This window comes from Lepisosteus platostomus, chromosome 17 (genome assembly GCF_059453375.1).
Source record: "Lepisosteus platostomus isolate fLepPlt1 chromosome 17, fLepPlt1.hap1, whole genome shotgun sequence".
Taxonomy (NCBI): Eukaryota; Metazoa; Chordata; class Actinopteri; order Semionotiformes; family Lepisosteidae; genus Lepisosteus; species Lepisosteus platostomus.
This window is the reverse complement of record NC_142627.1, coordinates 258,564-269,030: the sequence shown is the minus strand read 5'-3', so window position 1 is coordinate 269,030 and position 10,467 is coordinate 258,564.

Sequence of the window (10,467 nt, the reverse complement as noted above, 5' to 3'; positions counted from 1 at the left end):
TGACACCAACATTCGCAAGGCAAACTTTTAATTCATTTGGTAGATCACACATAGTATTGTTTTTGAGAATAATTAGATGCATATATAAGTTTTGTTATAGTACATTTTGTGAAGAAAAATCCACAGAGCCGTAAAAAACAAAATATCCTAAAGTAGTTCTGTGATGAAAAGGATTATAAAAGGAATAAATGAACCATGTCACTATCCTTATTTTTAATGAGGTACCATAATGTAATTGCTAACAAACCTGACTATTATCAGTACCACTATAATATTAGTAGACTGTTTTCTGTCCTCTTCCTCTGGCTAGAGACACTGTTAAATTGCATCATTGGTAACTCACTTAAAATACCATTGTTGATTTTCTTTGCATAAACAAGGCTGGCTGGTCAATTTCAGTTTCACTTTCACAAACAGTATTGCCACTATTTGAGTTCTAAGTATAATACCAAAGGCTTTGAGATTATTTCAAATCAGAGCAAAATAGAATATGTTCTGAGTAGGTACTCCCTGACTTGCATGTAGCCTCAGTCTTGTTCTACAGTACATTGTCTCTTGCCCACATCTTCATCTCTCTGTCCAGAATAATGTCTGTTGTGTGTTTGAAGTGTTACTTTTTTAGTGACAGCTGAAAAGCATTCTCGTGATAGTTTTAGGAAATGTATGTGAAGCAAACTTTGCATTGCTCTTTGCTTCAAATTTGTTAATAAACATCTGTAGTAGTTGTCCCTTTTTTTCTTAGAAAGTTTTTCCTTAGAAAGCGAGAGGAGAATTGAAATAAGAGCAACAGGATTGCAAGATCACAGGGATTAAGTACCGTTAATAATTACATGCCTGTTTCTGAGAGAGGCAGATAGAGAGAAAGAGCATAGCATAACTTAACACCCCATGTGTTAAAAGACAGGACTTGGTCTATCTCCCCTATCATATACAGATGCAGCCATTCAAAATGCACGGTACAAACCCGCGGTACGGTAAACTACCCACAAGCCACCGCAGGGCCTGCGGTAAGTGATTGGCTGGCCAAAATGACCGACAGGGGCACTTGTGGTGCATTGGTTGGTAGTGAAAAGATTTAATCATTTAATGTCTTTACTGTGCACATTTTAATCCGCTTAGTTTTGAATATTTATATGGAATTTTACCACTAAAGGGAAATTTTAGTAGCTGAGCATAAAAAGAAGAGGAGCATAACGCATCTGAAGGTCATAAATGATATTTATTTAGGAACATAAACATTACTGTATGTAAACTGTACTGTGTATGGCTGGTCTTGGTAGTTTAAAGAAAAAATACACACCAGTCTTCCATTTCTCCCTAAACATTTTAAGCATGAAAGTTTTATGAAACGGTACCCGAATATGCGATTGCTGTATAGAATTAATTTTAATTAAAAAAAATTTAACACAAACATTAAGCTGTTTACATCTTCCGCCTGAGAACAGTCACCCGTTGCTACCCAACGCAGAAACACAGCCACTAACTAGCAAAGAGAGGACATTACCTAGCCAATATGATAAAGAAATAAATGATTATTTTGTTTATTTCTTTTGCACATTTATTCGAACATTTCCATCGATTGTAAAAGCACTTGGAAACTGTCCAATCCCTAGTTCATCAGGCATTTTCTTTTACGCTGCGGGCATTCTCCCGGTCTGGCGCCGGTCTGTGTCTTCTAGGATATAATGTCAGCGATTTTTTGTTAAATTTGGGTTTCCAATAACGCCGCAGCAAACTCTTGTTTTTATATCCACTATAACAGACAATATCCTTTGCTTTTAACCGAGCGTTTCATAATTTCCTAAAATGAAAATGATTTACTTTATTTCCCTCACGGGATCAATAAAAGTATCATCTATCTAAACTATGGGACAGAATTTTGGGGTGTCCCTATACCAGAGATTACAGTACTGCTTCAGAATGGTGATTGGCTGACACCATCTGACACCCCTCTGATTGGGGAAAAAAGACCTGCTGGTTTGCTATACATACTGTACCAGGAGGAGGATTTCTTTCTATTCGAAACGTGTATTTTAAAAGTTTAATTAAGAAGTAAAAAACTTACATCGTTCACAGATTTCTAAACTGATCAGGAGGAAGAAAAATCACCCGTGTTTAGTGCATAAAAAGTGGTTATTAACTATCGAAACTATTTAGTTTATTTTTATTTAGATTAAGAGTTCCCGTCACCCCCATTCCCATTTAAATCACAAACCCATGTTTAATTAAATGTCTTTTAATGTAAATCGTTATCTTTGTCTTATGCATAATAATGTTCAGCACTCTGTCCAGCAAATTAATAATAAACTTTATTTTATATAGCGTTTTAAACGAATAAGAAATTAGATTGCTCATAAACCTAATCACTTATTCTACATAAACACAGCATAATTGCTCTCTGAAAATGCCTTTTCTTTTTTAGGCTCAGATTTCAACTATAGATCGTATTATTAATAACCATAATAACGACCAACCAACAAAAACAACCATATAAACATAATACCAACCAAAAACATAGATAACAACCACAATACAAAATCAAATATATCTAACCATTAAACTCTCTCAAATTCCTCCATTATCATAATCCCGCCCCTTATGCAAAACCAAACCCTCCTCCCATCCCAGTTTATCCTCTTTATTATAAACAAAATCCACCTCAATTTTCAACATAAAGCATTACACAAAATCAATACCTCAGCACTCCATACTCAACAACGATAATTCACAAACAGCCAGAACATGTAACTACACATTCCCAAACAGACCTCATTTCCATAGCCTCTGCCACCAATGTGCAGCCCCACCTGGATGATGCAATGGCAGCCATAGTGCGCCAGAACGCTCCCCACACACCAGCTATCAGTTGGGAGGAGAGCATAGTAATGAAGCCAATTCATAGATGAGGATTATTAGGAGGCCATGATTGGTAAGGGCCAATGGGAAATTTGGCCAGGACACCAGGGTTACACCACTACTCTTTTCAAGAAACGCCCTGGGATTTTTAATGACCACAGAGTCGGGACCTCGGTTTTACATCTCATCCAAAGGACGGCACCTGTTTACAGTACAGTGTCCCCGTCACTATACTGGGGCATTAAGACCCACACAGACCGCAGGGTGAGCGCCCCACTGCTGGCCCCACAAACACCACTTCCAGCAGCAACCTTAGTTTTTCCCAGGAGGTCTTCCTTCCAGGTACTGACCAGGCTGACACCTGCTTAGCTTCAGTGGGCTGCCACTTGTGAGTTGCAGGGTGATATGGCTGCTGAGCTAAATGACTGTCAGGTCTTCTGCTCAACTGATGTACTGCTTTTTGGACAGATACATTTGTCATTTATAAGGTGCAATGCTAAGCTGAAACCATTTTGTCTTGTGTAAGGAGAACTACCATCTTTGTTGGACTTTTTAAAAAAATAGTTATATTTTGTGTCATAATCTCAAATAATGAACTGAGAAGCTCATAAATTAACAATGCAAAGCATTGTAAAATGTGTGCTTAGATTTGCTTACGATTGGTTAAAGCAATTTGTGGAGGAACAGGCGTTTGTGTTATATCTGTAATAAAGTTATGATCTGATCAGTCTGTTTTATTTATGCCCTTTTAAGTCTTTTAAACAATACAGTGTAAAAAGATTAGTGTATGAAAAACTGTAAAAGGAGAGCAAATACACATTTTATTGCATGGGCTAACTTTCTACCAGAAGTGTTATATGTAGCACATCTAAGGTAGCGAGTACGTGGAGGGTCGATGTACATAAATCATAAGAAACAGGTAGAAGTTCATTTCGTGCTGAAAGCTGAAGAAAAGAAACACTAGTTTCGGATGTGGTGTCAGGTGTCGTGGCCTGAAGAGGGCTCCACATGCTGCCTACTTGTTCAGAAATCACATTCTCTCTAGTATACGGGAAGCAGCTGCTGAGATGAGGTTGGACCAACCCGATATGTAACCCTTCCAGCCCAAGTTTGGTCCCTAACTCAAGCATTAAAACATGAAGACTATAGTTCTACGACAATCTGACACAGCAACTGTCGATGGTACAGTTTCTCTGAAGTTTCCAAAATATAAGGATTGACTAACAGTCTGAGTCACCTCTGAGTTTTCTCACCAGATATATTACTGATCTACCTCCTACTAACTAAATTAGTAGGGAATGATATTTGTAGGTTTTAAAACTACTTGGCTTCATCAGATGTGTTAGAAAATGTTACGGAATACGAAAACAACAAAAATGCAGTTGTGATGCACACCTCCTTCAGCTGAACGTTTCTGGTGTAACACTGGAGGGAGTGTTTCGTGGTGTGAAACTGGGTGTGGGCTTTTATTTTCACTCTCCGTCGAAACGCATTCAAAATACTCACTGAGTCACTTTCCAATCCTCACGAACCCCACAGGATGACTTCCTGACAGCATCTACATCTCCTGGTGACTAATGCATCTTACCGTGAGGACATTACGGAACGTAACAAATTCATTCAAATGACAACTCAGAAATTGTTTTAATCTGGTCTTTTAAATACGATTTTAAAGTGACTGTCAAATATTTGTATAAATCTTGAACTCTCTAATGATGCCTTCAAATTAATACTTACACTACATTGACATTTTTACTAATGTTATATATCATAGTATGTTAAATATTCATAATCTTTTAAGCCCACATGGGGACGTTTCAGAGGTTGAACTGACGAAGGGAGACAATAACTTCAGCCCCATCCCACACCTCCAGAGAGAGAAAGGTATTGTATCCAGTCAAAAGGGTGCAGTGTCACAGAGCTCAGTGCATTTACAAGTTAATGTGAGGCTATGAACTGCAGCAGCATAAAAGAACAAGTAATAGGTTTATTCCTTGCTGAAAAGAGAAGAACAAAAACACAATGTTTCTGCCACGGAGCCTTCTTCAGGTGTGAGAAAGACAGAGCAGTCAGCAAAGGTAATGTAGCAGGAGAACAAGAGCTGGGAGAGAGGAGGAGCGAGAGGCAAGAGCAGGGGACAGAAAGAGAGGCCAATCTGGAGGTGTGAAGTCAGGACATGTGAAGAGAGGTGTGAAATGAAACCTACAATGTATAGAGAGAATTTAGAAGAACAGTAGTCTGTCGTTAAGAGAAGGGGGAAGGTGTGATCCTAGCTGCAGGATAATTTTAGTTTCTGAAGTCTTTCTGATGAGAATTTAAACTGTTTCCTGATTACTCATTGATGAATCTTAGCTCCGTGAAGTTGGCCCCCTCTAAAAATAACTCAAACAACGAAACCCACTGCATGTGTTAGTGCTGCGCTTGTGCTGCTTGCGTTTCCGAGATATAGCGCCTTCTTTTCCTGGGGAAAATCCCTACAACGCCGCAGGTGAACCACATAGGCCTTCGTGTCAGTTTGTGCCACTGAAAGTAGCTTCCCAGCGCTTTCGCTTTCATGCATGGCGACTTCGACCTCCAGTAACCCTGTCTGTTCAGTTCAAGCACTCCTTTACTGGTGTGAGGGTTAATATGTTTCTGTTTGCCTGGGGGGTGGGGGTCGGCGACGGTCGATTTTGTATTTAATACCAGAATCGTCTGTGCATTTGTGTGACCAGGAAAATTAAATTGGTCTCCAATAAAATATCCAAATCAGAAGAGTTGCAGGTTTAGCCTTAATAAGTGAACATTAGCAAACAACTGCATGTTCTTAAAAAAGGCTTTACCTAGCACGTATTTGTTTTTAAAATTTGTCCTTTTTTAAAATCTTAAGAAGTAATCAGTTTCTCATTGTGTCCTTCTTAAATAAACATGCAATTCAAGGGACGTTTAAAGTTTCAACCAGTCTTTCAAGCGAATTAGCAACTTCCTGTATTACAAGCCATTGATTTGATCTTTTTGATGCAAATGTAACCAGACGAAGAGGCGTGGGGCACAGGAGTCAGGAACAAGGCAGCGCGCAGGCTGGTAGTTAGACCCTTGATACCAGCCTGCTGACCGCCTGACTGGTACGTATCTCTGGAAACCCTCCTGTGGTTTTCTTCTAATTTTTTAGAAAACAAAAATTAAAAGAAAGGGAGTCCTGTGCGAGTTCCTCCTGTACGCACCGGTGACAGCACATGATCTACAGTGAAGCTGCCAGAACAAGGAGGGAGGTCACCACAGCCAGGCAGAACAGGGCCGTGACAGACGCCATGAGGAACTCGAACAGTGCATTATGGGAGCTGTAGTTCCTAAGCCAACGCTACGTCCGTGAGCAACTATAACCAGTTCTAAAACCTGTCTCCCCTTAAGAGAGGGTTACACAAAGCAAACTTGCAAACGTGAAAAAGAACTATTTTTTAAAAGGACAACATGTACTATTGTAGTTCATAACACATTTGCAAAACATTGGAAACTCCTCTAACAGAAATATTGGAAAATATTTTCCGATAAAATTACATATCTAAGGTCTTAAAAAAAGTCATTATCCATATCTTTGTATTACAGTGCTCTCATCTTTAAACATAGCATGATTAGATCAGTCTTTTTATTTCTAAGTTGATTTACTTGATTACAGTCTATATTTCAACTATAAACTAAACAGGTCTGAATATAAAATTAATAACAAAAGTGCTGTAACTAACTTGTTTAATTGAGTAAGCCTACTGACATCAACAGTAATTGCTTACACTTACCTGTATATAGCGCTTTTCTGGATACTCCACTCAAAGCTCTTTACAGGTAATGGGGATCCCTTCCACCACCAGTGTGCAGCCCCACCTGGATGATGTGCTGGCAGCCATAGTGCACCAGTACACTCACCACACTTCAGCTATCAGCGGGAAGGAGAGCAGAGGGATGAAGCCCTTTCAGATATGGGATTAGGAGGTCTATGGGAAATTTGACCAGAATGCCAAATCAAAATATATGATTTAAGGAAAAGGTTAAGTTAACCAGTGCTAAAGGACTCCCAGCAGCCCTGCACTTTGTCCCATCTACACTACACCCTTTCAGAGCAGTAAACAACAGACCCTGAGGTCATCTGAAACAAAACATTACTGTTTCTAGTTACCAAGTGTCAAAAATGTGTCCACCAACACCAGCACTGTGAATCACATGCAAGTCCAGAACCAGCACTGACTGGCTTAAAAGGAAATATCAAAACTCATTTAATTGGAAGGTGGTGGCTGGTTATTAGGTCAGCAACAAACATCACTGTCATGTGTACAACTGCGGGAAACAAGAATCTGTTACCGTCTAGTAAAAACAGCTCCAGTAGTCTAAATCTCTAGCTTGAAAATGTATGTCTACTGTTTGCTAGTTACATGGATCTGACAGACAAAACCAAATGAAAGAAATTATTATTATGTATTACAATAGACTGACTGGGCGTCCCTCTGAGATCACTTTCCCACTGTTTTCTGCGCTTCACAAACATTACATACTTGATTATGATTGGTCTTTTTTTTTACCAGACTTCCATTAAGATGATCCACAGCAGCAACAGGAAGAGCCACTACAGCGAATTTCTTGCTCAATTTGAATGTGCAGAACAAAAATACGTTGCAAATTGAGGGGTCCCCCTGGCCACGCAACCTATAAAAAGACTGGGGCAACAGGAGGCACAGAAATACGATAATTCTTACATTAATCGATGCCCCAAAAACAAAAACAGAAAGGATACCTAGTCACACTGTGAAAACAATGTGAGTTTAAGTGTGACCTCCCATATATAAAATGCTGGTAAGTGTAACAATGATTGTGGTTGCATCCCATCTCTTAATGTGCATTTCAAACTTACTGTAAAGATACTACACCTCTGTCGACCTCCTTGTCAAAGTAAAGAAGTAGCACATGTAAGGCCTACTGTGGACAACAGTGTGGCAAGTAGGCCGGTAATTCCACCTGAAGCCACAAGAGGGTGCCCATGTACTATCAACTCCATATAAGTCATGCTTTAAAGAATTTATCACATATATTAGAGCAGAATGACTCTTGTGGGTATTCTAACAACGCACAGCCAATCTCTGTTTTTTAAAGAAGGGACAGGTGTAGAGTGGAATCTCAGTTTGATTTCATGATTAGTAAAGCACATTGAGTTATATACAAAATAAAGTAATGGAAATTATGTTGTTTTGTTGTTTTATTGGAACCAAAGAACTAGAAATAACACTGAACAGTGTAACAGAACAATTTAACAACATGCAGATTTTTGTCAATCATTAAATGATTAAATCTTTTTTCACAAGGTACTGGAGGTTAATTTTGCTTAGCAAAATAATGTCAAATTCAAAATATGACAAGTGTGTGTCAGCTGTAACATTTTTGTCTTTAGAATGAGTAAAGGTGACATTCACAACCTTATGAAACACGTTTAGCATGTCTGATTGCCCTTGGCTATTTCATCTAAAACCTTCCTCTAAAACATTGCTGAGGCAAGACATTCTATACTGACTTTTAATTAAGAGTAATATCATGGTGAGGGCCAGTAATTTACCTTACAGTGTATAATTACTTACATCTTGCATGCTTGGATATTTCAGTTTCCTCTTCACCTGTCGACAAAAGTAGGAACAAATTATTTTACTGAAAAATTCTGATCATTTACAAGGTCATGGTGATAGACTCTAACCAGGCAGACAGAGGGCACTAGTGTTGCAGTGTCCTAAACAAAGATAAAAACTAATATTTTGTCTCAACAAAACACAAATTTAACGTTACTCACAATACATTTACACACAAGTAAGTTTTGAAAATTTCATAGATAAAAATAGTTTCTCATTTGAGATCATATAGAATCCAAATGCACATATCAATAAGACAGTAAACAATTTTATTATAAACACAGTGGACAAAGCAAGCACATCAAACAAACAGCAGATAGTCCGGTTGCCAGCTTTGGGCAAACAATCTACAGATATTTTTTTACAAAAACAGCACAAGTTCAAAACAGCTCTAGATTTGCTAAACTATAATGCAGGTCTATCGGCTATATTTGTAGAATGTAAACATTGTCGGAACCCAGTGCCTGTCCACTCCATGGACAGGACACCAGAGCACTGCAGAGGACAGACCACACATACTCACAGAGTGGACAATCTTGCCAGTCGCCAGTTTGCCATGACAATGTATTTGGACTGTAGGATGATAAGAGCTCAGAACCCACATGACGAACATGCAAAAACACACAGAAGCTTGCATGGGCCAGAGTCACACCCAGGACCCAAGAACATATTATACAGTGCTGCTTCCACAACAATTGTATTTCTAACTGCAAATGCTTCAAAGGTCTCACAGTGTTACTATGTGGATCTAACGATATCTGAGGTCTCTCTTGAAACCTGAGTTCTTTAACTAATGAATATGGACAATAAATTGAATCTTTGAACCCTACTGGAGGTGAACACCAATTTAAACTGGAAAAAATGTTCCAATTGACATGACTTGCCTGTACAGTATATGCAGACACCATAACTTCATAAATCTGCCAAATTTCTAGATGGTAGAAATTCATCCTCTTTGCTGTTTTTCTAAACTCATTTCTAAGTAAAAATAAAATAGAAATATATGCATATGACTAACATAAAATGACCAAACATTTCAAAGTAAGGAATCACAATCAATCAATCAAGGTTTATTTATCAACGCACGAACAGTACAGCACACAGTGGTGTTGTCGCCAATGAAATGCTTTATCCGCGAGCTCGTTAAGAGGGATAGAAGAGCAGAAGGACAGGAATTCATAGGAATTAGATTAACGAAAAGAGGAAAAAAAATGAGGATACAATAAATTACACAATTGCAATTTACAATACAATTTACAGAGTGTGCGAAAGTAACTCAAGGACAGGAGGTATTTAGCCCTTTTTGTATGTCCTGAGAGTGCAAGCGACAGGAGGGCGCCGGTGCACCTGTCAGTTCAAGGAGGTAACTGCAGGCATCTGCTGTGGTTGGCTGTTTCAACTAGCTACACTGTTTGCAGATGACCCGACAACAGGCCATTAAGCTCCTTCATGAATACATTTGCTACACTTCATGTTTACACAACAAACATTGTTTTAATTCAACTACCTCTCCAAGTTGATTTTCTAATTGTAATGAGCCACAGAAGCAAAAAAGAGGTGACGACATATTTTAACATGTAACTAAAGTAAAAAAAGAAAATAAGTTTGAACACTTACAACACTAAATAAACTACTTTGCTACTGTTAAAAGTGATGTAATTGGGTAATGAAGTCAACAGATAAATGTTTTGAGTCTTCGTTGCCTTTGTGTTAATGTCTCTTGTGTTCAGTACACTCGTGTCTACATTTCTTTCCTGATGCCTACGATGAGAGACTCAAATACCGCTTCAGCTTCTTGATCTACACAATAATGCAGCATTTTCTCCCTTGTTTTTCCAAAAACACTTTCTGGTTTCTTTCATCAGTGACATCAAAGCATGATGTGACACAACACTGCATGCCATATGATGTGTGCGTTTCTGGTGACAAAATAAATTGACACGCTTATTACACGAGATTATTCTGTGTT